The sequence below is a fragment of the Rhipicephalus microplus genome, unplaced genomic scaffold, assembly GCF_043290135.1.
Source record: "Rhipicephalus microplus isolate Deutch F79 unplaced genomic scaffold, USDA_Rmic scaffold_12, whole genome shotgun sequence".
Lineage (NCBI taxonomy): Eukaryota > Metazoa > Arthropoda > Arachnida > Ixodida > Ixodidae > Rhipicephalus > Rhipicephalus microplus.
In genome coordinates, this window is record NW_027464585.1 from 9,283,949 (window position 1) to 9,300,454 (window position 16,506).

Genomic DNA, 16,506 nt, shown 5'->3' on the forward strand with positions numbered 1-16,506 from the left:
GCCCATCGCTCTAGCCAATTGCGCCACGAAGAGAGTCATGCTCCCCTCTCACCACCGTAAGAACATTTCTTCAGAGCTATCAGCCCAAAGAAAAAAAAGCGCCGCAACACCACCGGGTGGGCTCGAAACTCCAACCTTTCGGTTAATCGCCCATCGCGCTATCCAATTACGCCACGGAGACAGTCGTGCTCCACTCTCACCACCATCAGAACATATCTTCCAAGCTATCAGCGCAAAAAAAAACAACACACCACACCCGGGAGAGCTCGAACTTCCAACCTTTCGGTTACCAGCGAAACGTGCTAGCCGATTGCGCCAAGGAGACAGTCATGCTCCACTCTAACCACCGTCAGAACATTTCTTCAGAGATATCAGCCAAAAGAAAAAAAAGCGCCGCACCACCATCGGGTGGGCTCGAACCTCCAACCTTTCGGTTAACAGCCAATCGCGCTAGCCAATTTTGCCACGGAGACAGTCGTGCTCCACTCTCACCACCGTCAGTACATTTCTTCAGAGCTATCAGCCCAAAGAAAAAAAAGCGCCGCACCACCACCAGGTGGGCTCGAACCTCCAACCTTTCGGTTAACAGCCGATCGCGCTAGCCAATAGCGCCATGGAGACAGTCCTGCTCCACTCTCACCACCATCAGAACATATCTTCAAAGCTATCAGCCCAAACAAAAAAAAGCAACACACCATTCCTGGGTGGGCTCGAACCTCCAACCTTTCAGTTAACAGCCCATCGCGCTAGCCAATTGCGCCACGGAGAGAGTCGTGCTCCAATCACACCACCATCAAAGCATATCTTCAAAGCTATCAGCCCAAAGAAAAAAAAGCACCGCACCGCCACCGAGCGGGCTCGAACCTCCAACCTCTCGGTTACCAGCCGATCGCACTAGCCAATTGCGCCACGGAGACAGTCCTGCTCCACTCTCACCACTGTCAGAACATTTCTTCAGAGCTATCAGCCCAAAGAAAAAAAAAGCGCCGCACCACCATCGTGTGGGCTCGAACCTCACACCTATCGGTTAACAGCCCATCGCTCTAGCCAATTGCGCCACGGAGAGAGTCATGCTCCCCTCTCACCACCGTAAGAACATTTCTTCAGAGCTATCAGCCCAAAGAAAAAAAAGCGCCGCACCACCATCGTGTGGGCTCGAACCTCCAACCTTTCGGTTAACAGCCGATCGCGCTAGCCAATTGCGCCACGGAGACAGTCCTGCTCCACTCTCACCACCATCAGAACATATCTTCAAAGCTATCAGCGCAAAGAAAAAAGCAACACACCACTCCCGGGAGGGCTCGAACCTCCAACCTTTCGGTTAACAGCCGATCTCGCTAGCCAATTGCGCCAAGGAGACAGTCATGCTCCACTCTCACCACCGTCAGAACATTTCTTCAGAGCTATCAGCCCAAAGAAAAAAAAGCGCTGCACCACCATCAGGTGGGCTCGAACCTCCAACCTTTCGGTTAACAGCCCATCGCGCTAGCCCATTGCGCCACGGAGACAGTGATGCTCCACTCTCACCACCGTCAGAACATTTCTTCAGAGCTATCAGCCCAAAGAAAAAAGCAACACACCACTCCCGGGAGGGCTCGAACCTCCAACCTTTCGGTTAACAGCCGATCGCGCTAGCCAATCGCGCCACGGAGACAGTCATGCTCCACTCTCACCACCGTCAGAACATTTCTTCAGAGCTATCAGCCCAAAGAAAAAATTGCGCCGCACCACCACCGGGTGGGCTCAAACCTCCAACCTTTCACTTAACAGTCGATCACGCTAGCCAATTGCGCCATGGAGACAGTCGTGCTCCACTCTCACCACCATCAGAACATATCTTCAAAGCTATCAGCGCAAATAAAAAAAAGCAACACACCACTCCCGGGAGGGCTCGAACCTCCAACCTTTCGGTTAACAGCCGAACGCGCGAGCCAATTGCGCCACGGAGACAGTCGTGCTCTACTCCCACCACCATCAGAACATATCTTCAAAGCTATCAGCGCAAAGAAAAAAGCAACACACCACTCCCGCGAGAGGTCGAATCTCGAACCTTTCGGTTAACAGCCGATCTCGCTAGCCAATTGCGCCACGGAGACAGTCCTGCTCCACTCTCACCTCCGTCAGAACATTTATTCAGAGCTATCAGCCCAAAGAAAAAAAAGCGCCGCACCACCATCGTGTGGGCTCGAACCTCCAACCTTTCGGTTAACAGCCGATCGCGCCAGCCAATAGCCCCACGGAGACAGTCATGCTCCACCCTCCTCCCCGTCAGAACATTTCTTCAGAGCTATCAGCCCAAAGAAAAAGAAGCGCCGCACCACCACCGGGTGGGCTCGAACCTCTAACTATTCGGTTAACAGCCGATTGCGCTAGCCAATTGCGCCACGGAGACAGTCGTGCTCCACTTCCACCACCATCAGAACATATTTTCAAAGCTATCAGCGCAAAGAAAAAAGCAACACACCACTCCCGGGAGAGCTCGAACCTCCAATCTTTCGGTTAACAGCCGATCGCGCTAGCCAATTGCGACACGGAGACAGTCCTGCTCCACTCTCACCACCGTCAGAACATTTCTTCAGAGCTATCAGCCCAAAGAAAAAAAAGCGCCGCACCACCATCGTGTGGGCTCGAACCTCCAACCTTTCGGTTAACAGCCCATCGCTCTAGCCAATTGCGCCACGAAGAGAGTCATGCTCCCCTCTCACCACCGTAAGAACATTTCTTCAGAGCTATCAGCCCAAAGAAAAAAAAGCGCCGCAACACCACCGGGTGGGCTCGAAACTCCAACCTTTCGGTTAATCGCCCATCGCGCTATCCAATTACGCCACGGAGACAGTCGTGCTCCACTCTCACCACCATCAGAACATATCTTCCAAGCTATAAGCGCAAAGAAAAAAAGCAACACATCACTCCCGGGAGGGCTCGAACCTCCAACCTTTCGGTTAACAGCCCATCGCGCTAGCCAATTGCGCCACGGAGACAGTCGTGCTCCACTCCCACCACCATCAGAACATATCTTCAAAGCTATCAGCGCAAAAAAAAAAGCAACACACCACACCCGGGAGAGCTCGAACTTCCAACCTTTCGGTTACCAGCGAAACGTGCTAGCCGATTGCGCCAAGGAGACAGTCATGCTCCACTCTAACCACCGTCAGAACATTTCTTCAGAGATATCAGCCAAAAGAAAAAAAAGCGCCGCACCACCATCGGGTGGGCTCGAACCTCCAACCTTTCGGTTAACAGCCAATCGCGCTAGCCAATTTTGCCACGGAGACAGTCGTGCTCCACTCTCACCACCGTCAGAACATTTCTTCAGAGCTATCAGCCCAAAGAAAAAAAAGCGCCGCACCACCACCAGGTGGGCTCGAACCTCCAACCTTTCGGCTAACAGCCGAACGCGCTAGCCAATAGCGCCATGGAGACAGTCCTGCTCCACTCTCACCACCATCAGAACATATCTTCAAAGCTATCAGCCCAAACAAAAAAAAGCAACACACCATTCCTGGGTGGGCTCGAACCTCCAACCTTTCAGTTAACAGCCCATCGCGCTAGCCAATTGCGCCACGGAGAGAGTCGTGCTCCAATCACACCACCATCAAAGCATATCTTCAAAGCTATCAGCCCAAAGAAAAAAAAGCACCGCACCGCCAACGAGCGGGCTCGAACCTCCAACCTCTCGGTTACCAGCCGATCGCACTAGCCAATTGCGCCACGGAGACAGTCCTGCTCCACTCTCACCACTGTCAGAACATTTCTTCAGAGCTATCAGCCCAAAGAAAAAAAAAAGCGCCGCACCACCATCGTGTGGGCTCGAACCTCACACCTATCGGTTAACAGCCCATCGCTCTAGCCAATTGCGCCACGGAGAGAGTCATGCTCCCCTCTCACCACCGTAAGAACATTTCTTCAGAGCTATCAGCCCAAAGAAAAAAAAGCGCCGCACCACCATCGTGTGGGCTCGAACCTCCAACCTTTCGGTTAACAGCCGATCGCGCTAGCCAATTGCGCCACGGAGACAGTCCTGCTCCACTCTCACCACCATCAGAACATATCTTCAAAGCTATCAGCGCAAAGAAAAAAGCAACACACCACTCCCGGGAGGGCTCGAATCTCCAACCTTTCGGTTAACAGCCGATCTCGCTAGCCGATTGCGCCAAGGAGACAGTCATGCTCCACTCTCACCACCGTCAGAACATTTCTTCAGAGCTATCAGCCCAAAGAAAAAAAAGCGCTGCACCACCATCAGGTGGGCTCGAACCTCCAACCTTTCGGTTAACAGCCCATCGCGCTAGCCCATTGCGCCACGGAGACAGTCATGCTCCACTCTCACCACCGTCAGAACATTTCTTCAGAGCTATCAGCCCAAAGAAAAAAGCAACACACCACTCCCGGGAGGGCTCGAACCTCCAACCTTTCGGTTAACAGCCGATCGCGCTAGCCAATCGCGCCACGGAGACAGTCATGCTCCACTCTCACCACCGTCAGAACATTTCTTCAGAGCTATCAGCCCAAAGAAAAAATAGCGCCGCACCACCACCGGGTGGGCTCAAACCTCCAACCTTTCACTTAACAGTCGATCACGCTAGCCAATTGCGCCATGGAGACAGTCGTGCTCCACTCTCACCACCATCAGAACATATCTTCAAAGCTATCAGCGCAAAAAAAAAAAGCAACACACCACTCCCGGGAGGGCTCGAACCTCCAACCTTTCGGTTAACAGCCGAACGCGCGAGCCAATTGCGCCACGGAGACAGTCGTGCTCTACTCCCACCACCATCAGAACATATCTTCAAAGCTATCAGCGCAAAGAAAAAAGCAACACACCACTCCCGCGAGAGGTCGAATCTCGAACCTTTCGGTTAACAGCCGATCTCGCTAGCCAATTGCGCCACGGAGACAGTCCTGCTCCACTCTCACCTCCGTCAGAACATTTCTTCAGAGCTATCAGCCCAAAGAATAAAAAGCGCCGCACCACCATCGTGTGGGCTCGAACCTCCAACCTTTCGGTTAACAGCCGATCGCGCCAGCCAATAGCCCCACGGAGACAGTCATGCTCCACCCTCCTCCCCGTCAGAACATTTCTTCAGAGCTATCAGCCCAAAGAAAAAGAAGCGCCGCACCACCACCGGGTGGGCTCGAACCTCTAACTATTCGGTTAACAGCCGATTGCGCTAGCCAATTGCGCCACGGAGACAGTCGTGCTCCACTTCCACCACCATCAGAACATATTTTCAAAGCTATCAGCGCAAAGAAAAAAGCAACACACCACTCCCGGGAGAGCTCGAACCTCCAATCTTTCGGTTAACAGCCGATCGCGCTAGCCAATTGCGCCACGGAGACAGTCGTGCTCCACTCCCACCACCATCAGAACATATCTTCAAAGCTATCAGCGCAAAAAAAGCAACACACCACACCCGGGAGAGCTCGAACTTCCAACCTTTCGGTTACCAGCGAAACGTGCTAGCCGATTGCGCCAAGGAGACAGTCATGCTCCACTCTAACCACCGTCAGAACATTTCTTCAGAGATATCAGCCAAAAGAAAAAAAAGCGCCGCACCACCATCGGGTGGGCTCGAACCTCCAACCTTTCGGTTAACAGCCAATCGCGCTAGCCAATTTTGCCACGGAGACAGTCGTGCTCCACTCTCACCACCGTCAGAACATTTCTTCAGAGCTATCAGCCCAAAGAAAAAAAAAGCGCCGCACCACCACCAGGTGGGCTCGAACCTCCAACCTTTCGGTTAACAGCCGATCGCGCTAGCCAATAGCGCCATGGAGACAGTCCTGCTCCACTCTCACCACCATCAGAACATATCTTCAAAGCTATCAGCCCAAACAAAAAAAAGCAACACACCATTCCTGGGTGGGCTCGAACCTCCAACCTTTCAGTTAACAGCCCATCGCGCTAGCCAATTGCGCCACGGAGAGAGTCGTGCTCCAATCACACCACCATCAAAGCATATCTTCAAAGCTATCAGCCCAAAGAAAAAAAAGCACCGCACCGCCACCGAGCGGGCTCGAACCTCCAACCTCTCGGTTACCAGCCGATCGCACTAGCCAATTGCGCCACGGAGACAGTCCTGCTCCACTCTCACCACTGTCAGAACATTTCTTCAGAGCTATCAGCCCAAAGAAAAAAAAAGCGCCGCACCACCATCGTGTGGGCTCGAACCTCACACCTATCGGTTAACAGCCCATCGCTCTAGCCAATTGCGCCGCGGAGAGAGTCATGCTCCCCTTTCACCACCGTAAGAACATTTCTTCAGAGCTATCAGCCCAAAGAAAAAAAAGCGCCGCACCACCATCGTGTGGGCTCGAACCTCCAACCTTTCGGTTAACAGCCGATCGCGCTAGCCAATTGCGCCACGGAGACAGTCCTGCTCCACTCTCATCACCATCAGAACATATCTTCAAAGCTATCAGCGCAAAGAAAAAAGCAACACACCACTCCCGGGAGGGCTCGAACCTCCAACCTTTCGGTTAACAGCCGATCTCGCTAGCCAATTGCGCCAAGGAGACAGTCATGCTCCACTCTCACCACCGTCAGAACATTTCTTCAGAGCTATCAGCCCAAAGAAAAAAAAGCGCTGCACCACCATCAGGTGGGCTCGAACTTCCAACCTTTCGGTTAACAGCGGAACGTGCTAGCCGATTGCGCCAAGGAGACAGTCATGCTCCACTCTCACCACCGTCAGAACATTTCTTCAGAGCTATCAGCCCAAAGAAAAAAGCAACACACCACTCCCGGGAGGGCTCGAACCTCCAACCTTTCGGTTAACAGCCGATCGCGCTAGCCAATCGCGCCACGGAGACAGTCATGCTCCACTCTCACCACCGTCAGAACATTTCTTCAGAGCTATCAGCCCAAAGAAAAAATAGCGCCGCACCACCACCGGGTGGGCTCAAACCTCCAACCTTTCGCTTAACAGTCGATCACGCTAGCCAATTGCGCCATGGAGACAGTCGTGCTCCACTCTCACCACCATCAGAACATATCTTCAAAGCTATCAGCGCAAATAAAAAAAAGCAACACACCACTCCCGGTAGGGCTCGAACCTCCAACCTTTCGGTTAACAGCCGATCGCGCGAGCCAATTGCGCCACGGAGACAGTCGTGCTCTACTCCCACCACCATCAGAACATAACTTCAAAGCTATCAGCGCAAAGAAAAAAGCAACACACCACTCCCGCGAGAGGTCGAATCTCCAACCTTTCGGTTAACAGCCGATCTCGCTAGCCAATTGCGCCACGGAGACAGTCCTGTTCCACTCTTACCACCGTCAGAACATTTCTTCAGAGCTATCAGCCCAAAGAAAAAAAGCGCCGCACCACCATCGTGTGGGCTCGAACCTCCAACCTTTCGGTTAACAGCCGATCGCGCCAGCCAATAGCCCCACGGAGACAGTCATGCTCCACCCTCCTCCCCGTCAGAACATTTCTTCAGAGCTATCAGCCCAAAGAAAAAGAAGCGCCGCACCACCACCGGGTGGGCTCGAACCTCTAACTATTCGGTTAACAGCCGATTGCGCTAGCCAATTGCGCCACGGAGACAGTCGTGCTCCACTTCCACCACCATCAGAACATATTTTCAAAGCTATCAGCACAAAGAAAAAAGCAACACACCACTCCCGGGAGAGCTCGAACCTCCAATCTTTCGGTTAACAGCCGATCGCGCTAGCCAATTGCGACACGGAGACAGTCCTGCTCCACTCTCACCACCGTCATAACATTTCTTCAGAGCTATCAGCCCAAAGAAAAAAAAGCGCCGCACCACCATCGTGTGGGCTCGAACCTCCAACCTTTCGGTTAACAGCCCATCGCTCTAGCCAATTGCGCCACGAAGAGAGTCATGCTCCCCTCTCACCACCGTAAGAACATTTCTTCAGAGCTATCAGCCCAAAGAAAAAAAAGCGCCGCAACACCACCGGGTGGGCTCGAAACTCCAACCTTTCGGTTAATCGCCCATCGCGCTATCCAATTACGCCACGGAGACAGTCGTGCTCCACTCTCACCACCATCAGAACATATCTTCCAAGCTATAAGCGCAAAGAAAAAAAGCAACACACCACTCCCGGAAGGGCTCGAACCTCCAACCTTTCGGTTAACAGCCCATCGCGCAAGCCAATTGCGCCACGGAGACAGTCGTGCTCCACTCCCACCACCATCAGAACATATCTTCAAAGCTATCAGCGCAAAGAAAAAAGCAACACACCACACACGGGAGAGCTCGAACTTCCTACCTTTCGGTTACCAGCGAAACGTGCTAGCCGATTGCGCCAAGGAGACAGTCATGCTCCACTCTAACCACCGTCAGAACATTTCTTCAGAGATATCAGCCAAAAGAAAAAAAAGCGCCGCACCACCATCGGGTGGGCTCGAACCTCCAACCTTTCGGTTAACAGCCAATCGCGCTAGCCAATTGTGCCACGGAGACAGTCGTGCTCCACTCTCACCACCGTCAGAACATTTCTTCAGAGCTATCAGCCCAAAGAAAAAAAAGCGCCGCACCACCACCAGGTGGGCTCGAACCTCCAACCTTTCGGTTAACAGCCGATCGCGCTAGCCAATAGCGCCATGGAGACAGTCCTGCTCCACTCTCACCACCATCAGAACATATCTTCAAAGCTATCAGCCCAAACAAAAAAAAGCAACACACCATTCCTGGGTGGGCTCGAACCTCCAACCTTTCAGTTAACAGCCCATCGCGCTAGCCAATTGCGCCACGGAGAGAGTCGTGCTCCAATCACACAACCATCAAAGCATATCTTCAAAGCTATCAGCCCAAAGAAAAAAAAGCACCGCACCGCCACCGAGCGGGCTCGAACCTCCAACCTCTCGTTTACCAGCCGATCGCACTAGCCAATTGCGCCACGGAGACAGTCGTGCTCCACTTCAACCACCATCAGAACATTTCTTCAGAGCTATCAGCCCAAAGAAAAAAAAGCGCCGCACCACCATCGTGTGGGCTCGAACCTCCAACCTTTCGGTTAACAGCCGATCGCGCCAGCCAATAGCCCCACGGAGACAGTCATGCTCCACCCTCCTCCCCGTCAGAACATTTCTTCAGAGCTATCAGCCCAAAGAAAAAGAAGCGCCGCACCACCACCGGGTGGGCTCGAACCTCCAACTATTCGGTTAACAGCCGATTGCGCTAGCCAATTGCGCCACGGAGACAGTCCTGCTCCACTCTCACCACCGTCAGAACATTTCTTCAGAGCTATCAGCCCAAAGAAAAAAAAAGCGCCGCACCACCATCGTGTGGGCTCGAACCTCACACCTTTCGGTTAACAGCCCATCGCTCTAGCCAATTGCGCCACGGAGAGAGTCATGCTCCCCTCTCACCACCGTAAGAACATTTCTTCAGAACTATCAGCCCAAAGAAAAAAAGCGCCGCAACAGCACCGGGTGGGCTCAAAACTCCAACCTTTCGGTTATTAGCCCATCGCGCTAGCCAATTACGCCACGGAGACAGTCGTGCTCCACTCTCACCACCTTCAGAACATATCTTCCAAGCTATAAGCGCAAAGAAAAAAAGCAACACACCACTCCCGGGAGGGCTCGAACCTCCAACCTTTCGGTTAACCATCGCGCTAGCCAATTGCGCCACGGAGACAGTCAATTCCACTCCCACCACCATCAGAACATATTTTCAAAGCTATCAGCGCAAAGAAAAAAGCAACACACCACTCCCGGGAGAGCTCGAACCTCCAACCTTTTGGTTAACAGCCGATCGCGCTAGCCAATTGCGACACGGAGACAGTCGTGCTCCACTCTCACCACCATCAGAACATATCTTCAAAGCTATAGGCGCAAAGAAAAAAAAAGCACCACACCACTCCCGGGAGAGCTCGAACCTCCAACCTTTCGGTTAACAGCCTATCGCCCTAGCCAATTGCGCCACGGAGACAGTCGTGCTCCACTCCCACCACCATCAGAACATATCTTCAAAGCTATCAGCGCAAAGAAAAAAGCAACACACCACTCCCGCGAGAGGTCGAACCTCCAACCTTTCGGTTAACAGCCGATCTCGCTAGCCAATTGCGCCACGGAGACAGTCTTGCTCCACTCTCACCACCATCAGAACATTTCTTCAGAGATATCAGCCAAAAGAAAAAAAAAGCGCCGCACCACCATCGGGTGGGCTCGAACCTCCAACCTTTCGGTTAACAGCCAATCGCGCTAGCCAATTGTGCCACGGAGACAGTCGTGCTCCACTCTCACCACCGTCAAAACATTTCTTCAGAGCTATAAGCGCAAAGAAAAAAAGCAACACACCACTCCCGGGAGGGCTCGAACCTCCAACCTTTCGGTTAACAGCCCATCGCGCTAGCCAATTGCGCCACGGAGACAGTCGTGCTCCACTCCCACCACCATCAGAACATATCTTCAAAGCTATCAGCGCAAAAAAAAAAGCAACACACCACACCCGGGAGAGCTCGAACTTCCAACCTTTCGGTTACCAGCGAAACGTGCTAGCCGATTGCGCCAAGGAGACAGTCATGCTCCACTCTAACCACCGTCAGAACATTTCTTCAGAGATATCAGCCAAAAGAAAAAAAAGCGCCGCACCACCATCGGGTGGGCTCGAACCTCCAACCTTTCGGTTAACAGCCAATCGCGCTAGCCAATTGTGCCACGGAGACAGTCGTGCTCCACTCTCACCACCGTCAGAACATTTCTTCAGAGCTATCAGCCCAAAGAAAAAAAGCGCCGCACCACCACCAGGTGGGCTCGAACCTCCAACCTTTCGGTTAACAGCCGATCGCGCTAGCCAATAGCGCCATGGAGACAGTCCTGCTCCACTCTCACCACCATCAGAACATATCTTCAAAGCTATCAGCCCAAACAAAAAAAGCAACACACCATTCCTGGGTGGGCTCGAACCTCCAACCTTTCAGTTAACAGCCCATCGCGCTAGCCAATTGCGCCACGGAGAGAGTCGTGCTCCAATCACACCACCATCAAAGCATATCTTCAAAGCTATCAGCCCAAAGAAAAAAAAGCACCGCACCGCCACCGAGCGGGCTCGAACCTCCAACCTCTCGGTTACCAGCCGATCGCACTAGCCAATTGCGCCACGGAGACAGTCCTGCTCCACTCTCACCACTGTCAGAACATTTCTTCAGAGCTATCAGCCCAAAGAAAAAAAAAGCGCCGCACCACCATCGTGTGGGCTCGAACCTCACACCTATCGGTTAACAGCCCATCGCTCTAGCCAATTGCGCCACGGAGAGAGTCATGCTCCCCTCTCACCACCGTAAGAACATTTCTTCAGAGCTATCAGCCCAAAGAAAAAAAAGCGCCGCACCACCATCGTGTGGGCTCGAACCTCCAACCTTTCGGTTAACAGCCGATCGCGCCAGCCAATAGCCCCACGGAGACAGTCATGCTCCACCCTCCTCCCCGTCAGAACATTTCTTCAGAGCTATCAGCCCAAAGAAAAAGAAGCGCCGCACCACCACCGGGTGGGCTCGAACCTCCAACTATTCGGTTAACAGCCGATTGCGCTAGCCAATTGCGCCACGGAGACAGTCCTGCTCCACTCTCACCACCGTCAGAACATTTCTTCAGAGCTATCAGCCCAAAGAAAAAAAAAAGCGCCGCACCACCATCGTGTGGGCTCGAACCTCACACCTTTCGGTTAACAGCCCATCGCTCTAGCCAATTGCGCCACGGAGAGAGTCATGCTCCCCTCTCACCACCGTAAGAACATTTCTTCAGAGCTATCAGCCCAAAGAAAAAAAAGCGCCGCAACAGCACCGGGTGGGCTCAAAACTCCAACCTTTCGGTTAATAGCCCATCGCGCTAGCCAATTACGCCACGGAGACAGTCGTGCTCCACTCTCACCACCTCCAGAACATATTTTCAAAGCTATCAGCGCAAAGAAAAAAGCAACACACCACTCCCGGGAGAGCTCGAACCTCCAACCTTTCGGTTAACAGCCGATCGCGCTAGCCAATTGCGACACGGAGATAGTCGTGCTCCACTCTCACCCCCATCAGAACATATCTTCAAAGCTATAGGCACAAAGAAAAAAAAGCACCACACCACTCCCGGGAGAGCTCGAACCTCCAACCTTTCGGTTAACAGCCGATCGCCCTAGCCAATTGCGCCACGGAGACAGTCGTGCTCCACTCCCACCACCATCAGAACATATCTTCAAAGCTATCAGCGCAAAGAAAAAAGCAACACACCACTCCCGCGAGAGGTCGAACCTCCAACCTTTCGGTTAACAGCCGATCTCGCTAGCCAATTGCGCCACGGAGACAGTCTTGCTCCACTCTCACCACCATCAGAACATTTCTTCAGAGCTATCAGCCCAAAGAAAAAAAAGCGCCGCACCACCATCGTGTGCGCTCGAACCTCCAACCTTTCAGCTAAGTGCCCATCGCTCTAGCCAATTGCGCCACGGAGAGAGTCATGCTCCACTCTCACCACCGTCAGAACATTTCTTCAGAGCTATCAGCCCAAAGAAAAAAAGCGCCGCACCACCACCAGGTGGGCTCGAACCTCCAACCTTTCGGTTAACAGCCGATCGCGCTAGCCAATAGCGCCATGGAGACAGTCCTGCTCCACTCTCACCACCATCAGAACATATCTTCAAAGCTATCAGCCCAAACAAAAAAAAGCAACACACCATTCCTGGGTGGGCTCGAACCTCCAACCTTTCAGTTAACAGCCCATCGCGCTAGCCAATTGCGCCACGGAGAGAGTCGTGCTCCAATCACACCACCATCAAAGCATATCTTCAAAGCTATCAGCCCAAAGAAAAAAAAGCACCGCACCGCCACCGAGCGGGCTCGAACCTCCAACCTCTCGGTTACCAGCCGATCGCACTAGCCAATTGCGCCACGGAGACAGTCCTGCTCCACTCTCACCACTGTCAGAACATTTCTTCAGAGCTATCAGCCCAAAGAAAAAAAAAGCGCCGCACCACCATCGTGTGGGCTCGAACCTCACACCTATCGGTTAACAGCCCATCGCTCTAGCCAATTGCGCCACGGAGAGAGTCATGCTCCCCTCTCACCACCGTAAGAACATTTCTTCAGAGCTATCAGCCCAAAGAAAAAAAAGCGCCGCACCACCATCGTGTGGGCTCGAACCTCCAACCTTTCGGTTAACAGCCCATCGCGCCAGCCAATAGCCCCACGGAGACAGTCATGCTCCACCCTCCTCCCCGTCAGAACATTTCTTCAGAGCTATCAGCCCAAAGAAAAAGAAGCGCCGCACCACCACCGGGTGGGCTAGAACCTCCAACTATTCGGTTAACAGCCGATTGCGCTAGCCAATTGCGCCACGGAGACAGTCCTGCTCCACTCTCACCACCGTCAGAACATTTCTTCAGAGCTATCAGCCCAAAGAAAAAAAAAGCGCCGCACCACCATCGTGTGGGCTCGAACCTCACACCTATCGGTTAACAGCCCATCGCTCTAGCCAATTGCGCCACGGAGAGAGTCATGCTCCCCTCTCACCACCGTAAGAACATTTCTTCAGAGCTATCAGCCCAAAGAAAAAAAAGCGCCGCAACAGCACCGGGTGGGCTCAAAACTCCAACCTTTCGGTTAATAGCCCATCGCGCTAGCCAATTACGCCACGGAGACAGTCGTGCTCCACTCTCACCACCTCCAGAACATATTTTCAAAGCTATCAGCGCAAAGAAAAAAGCAACACACCACTCCCGGGAGAGCTCGAACCTCCAACCTTTCGGTTAACAGCCGATCGCGCTAGCCAATTGCGACACGGAGATAGTCGTGCTCCACTCTCACCACCATCAGAACATATCTTCAAAGCTATAGGCACAAAGAAAAAAAAGCACCACACCACTCCCGGGAGAGCTCGAACCTCCAACCTTTCGGTTAACAGCCGATCGCCCTAGCCAATTGCGCCACGGAGACAGTCGTGCTCCACTCCCACCACCATCAGAACATATCTTCAAAGCTATCAGCGCAAAGAAAAAAGCAACACACCCCTCCCGCGAGAGGTCGAACCTCCAACCTTTCGGTTAACAGCCGATCTCGCTAGCCAATTGCGCCACGGAGACAGTCTTGCTCCACTCTCACCACCATCAGAACATTTCTTCAGAGCTATCAGCCCAAAGAAAAAAAAGCGCCGCACCACCATCGTGTGCGCTCGAACCTCCAACCTTTCAGCTAAGTGCCCATCGCTCTAGCCAATTGCGCCACGGAGAGAGTCATGCTCCCCTCTTACCACCGTCAGAACATTTCTTCAGAGCTATCAGCCCAAAGGAAAAAAGCGCCGCACCACCACCGGGTGGGCTCGAACCTCCAACCTTTCGGTTAATAGCCCATCGCGCTAGCCAATAGCGCCATGGAGACAGTCCTGCTCTACTCTCACCACCATCAGAACATATCTTCAAAGCCATCAGCTCAAAGAAAAAAAAGCAACACACCATTCCTGGGTGGGCTCGAACCTCCAACCTTTCAGTTAACAGCCCATCGCGCTAGCCAATTGCGCCACGGAGAGAGTCGTGCTCCAATCACACCATCATAACAGCATATCTTCAAAGCTATCAGCCCAAAGAAAAAAAAGCACCGCACCGCCACCGAGCGGGCTCGAACCTCCAACCTCTCGGTTACCAGCCGATCGCGCTAGCCAATTGCGCCACGGAGACAGTCCTGCTCCACTCTCACCACCATCAGAACATATCTTCAAAGCTATCAGCCCCAAAAAAAGCAACACACCACTCCCGGGAGGGCTCGAACCTCCAACCTTTCAGTTAACAGCCGATCGCGCGAGCCAATTGCGCTACGGAGACAGTCGTGCTCCACTCCCACCACCGTCAGAACATTTCTTCAGAGCTATCAGCCCAAAGGAAAAAAGCGCCGCACCACCACCGGGTGGGCTCGAGCATCCAACCTTTCGGTTAATAGCCCATCGCGCTAGCCAATTACGCCACGGAGACAGTCGTGCTCCACTCTCACCACCATCAGAACATATCTTCAAAGCTATAGGCGCAAAGAAAAAAAAGCAACACACCACTCCCGGGAGTGCTCGAACCTCCAACCTTTTGGTTAACAGCCGATCGCGCTAGCCAATTGCGCCACGGAGACAGTCGTGCTCCACTCCCACCACCATCAGAACATATCTTCAAAGCTATCAGCGCAAAGAAAAAAAGCACCACACCACTCCCGGGAGAGCTCGAACCTCCAACCTTTCAGTTACCAGCCCATCGCGCTAGCCAGTTGCGCCACGGAGACAGTCGTGCTCCACTCTCACCACCAACACAACATATTTTCAAAGCTATCAGCCCAAAGGAAAAAAAGCACCGCACCACCACCGAGTGGGCTCGAACCTCCAACCTTTCGGTTAACAGCCGATGGCGCTAGCCAATTGCGCCACGGAGACAGTCGTGCTCCACTCCCACCACCACCAGAACATATCTTCAAAGCTATCAGCGCAAAGAAAAAAAGCACCACACCACTCCCGGGAGAGCTCGAACCTCCAACCTTTCGGTTAACAGCCGATCTCGCTAGCCAATTGCGCCACGGAGACAGTCTTGCTCCACTCTCACCACCATCAGAACATATCTTCAAAGCTATCAGCCCAAAAAAAAGCGCCGCACCACCACCGAGTGGGCTCGAACCTCCAACCTTTCGGTTAACAGCCGATCGCGCCAGCCAATTGCACCACGGAGACAGTCGTGCTCCACCCTCCTCCCCGTCAGAACATTTCATCAGAGCTCTCAGCCCAAAGAAAAAGAAGCGCCGCACCACCACCGGGTGGGCTCGAACCTCCAACTATTCGGTTAACAGCCGATCGCGCTAGCCAATTGCGCCACGGAGACAGTCGTGCTCCACTTCCACCACCATCAGAACATATCTTCAAAGCTATCAGCGCAAAGAAAAAAGCAACACACCACTCCCGGGAGAGCTCGAACCTCCAACCTTTCGGTTAACAGCCCATCGCGCTAGCCAATTGTGCCACGGAGACAGTCGTGCTCCACTCTCACCACTGTCAGAACATTTCTTCAGAGCTATCAGCCCAAAGAAAAAAAAGCGCCGCACCACCATCGTGTGGGCTCGAACCTCACACCTATCGGTTAACAGCCCATCGCGCTAGCCAATTGCGCCACGGAGACAGTCGTGCTCCACTCCCACCACCATCAGAACATATCTTCAAAGCTATCAGCGCAAAGAAAAAAAGCACCACACAACTCCCGGGAGAGCTCGAACCTCCAACCTTTCAGTTACCAGCCCATCGCGCTAGCCAGTTGCGCCACGGAGACAGTCGTGCTCCACTCTCACCACCAACACAACATATTTTCAAAGCTATCAGCCCAAAGGAAAAAAAGCACCGCACCACCACCGAGTGGGCTCGAACCTCCAACCTTTCGGTTAACAGCCGATGGCGCTAGCCAATTGCGCCACGGAGACAGTCGTGCTCCACTCCCACCACCACCAGAACATATCTTCAAAGCTATCAGCGCAAAGAAAAAAAGCACCACACCACTCCCGGGAGAGCTCGAACCTCCAACCTTTCGGTTAAC

General features: G+C 53.0%; 2 non-coding genes across 2 annotated transcripts; both read right to left on the reverse strand.

Moving 5' to 3' along the window:
• Positions 1 to 1,876: 1,876 nt before the first annotated feature.
• On the reverse strand, positions 1,877 to 1,953 carry TRNAN-GUU (transfer RNA asparagine (anticodon GUU)). The gene has a single exon. It is a non-coding gene; the product is annotated as a tRNA-Asn (tRNA).
• Positions 1,954 to 4,678: 2,725 nt separating this feature from the next.
• Positions 4,679 to 4,755, reverse strand: TRNAN-GUU (transfer RNA asparagine (anticodon GUU)). Its single transcript has one exon. It is a non-coding gene; the product is annotated as a tRNA-Asn (tRNA).
• Between the last annotated feature and the right edge of the window lie 11,751 nt (positions 4,756 to 16,506).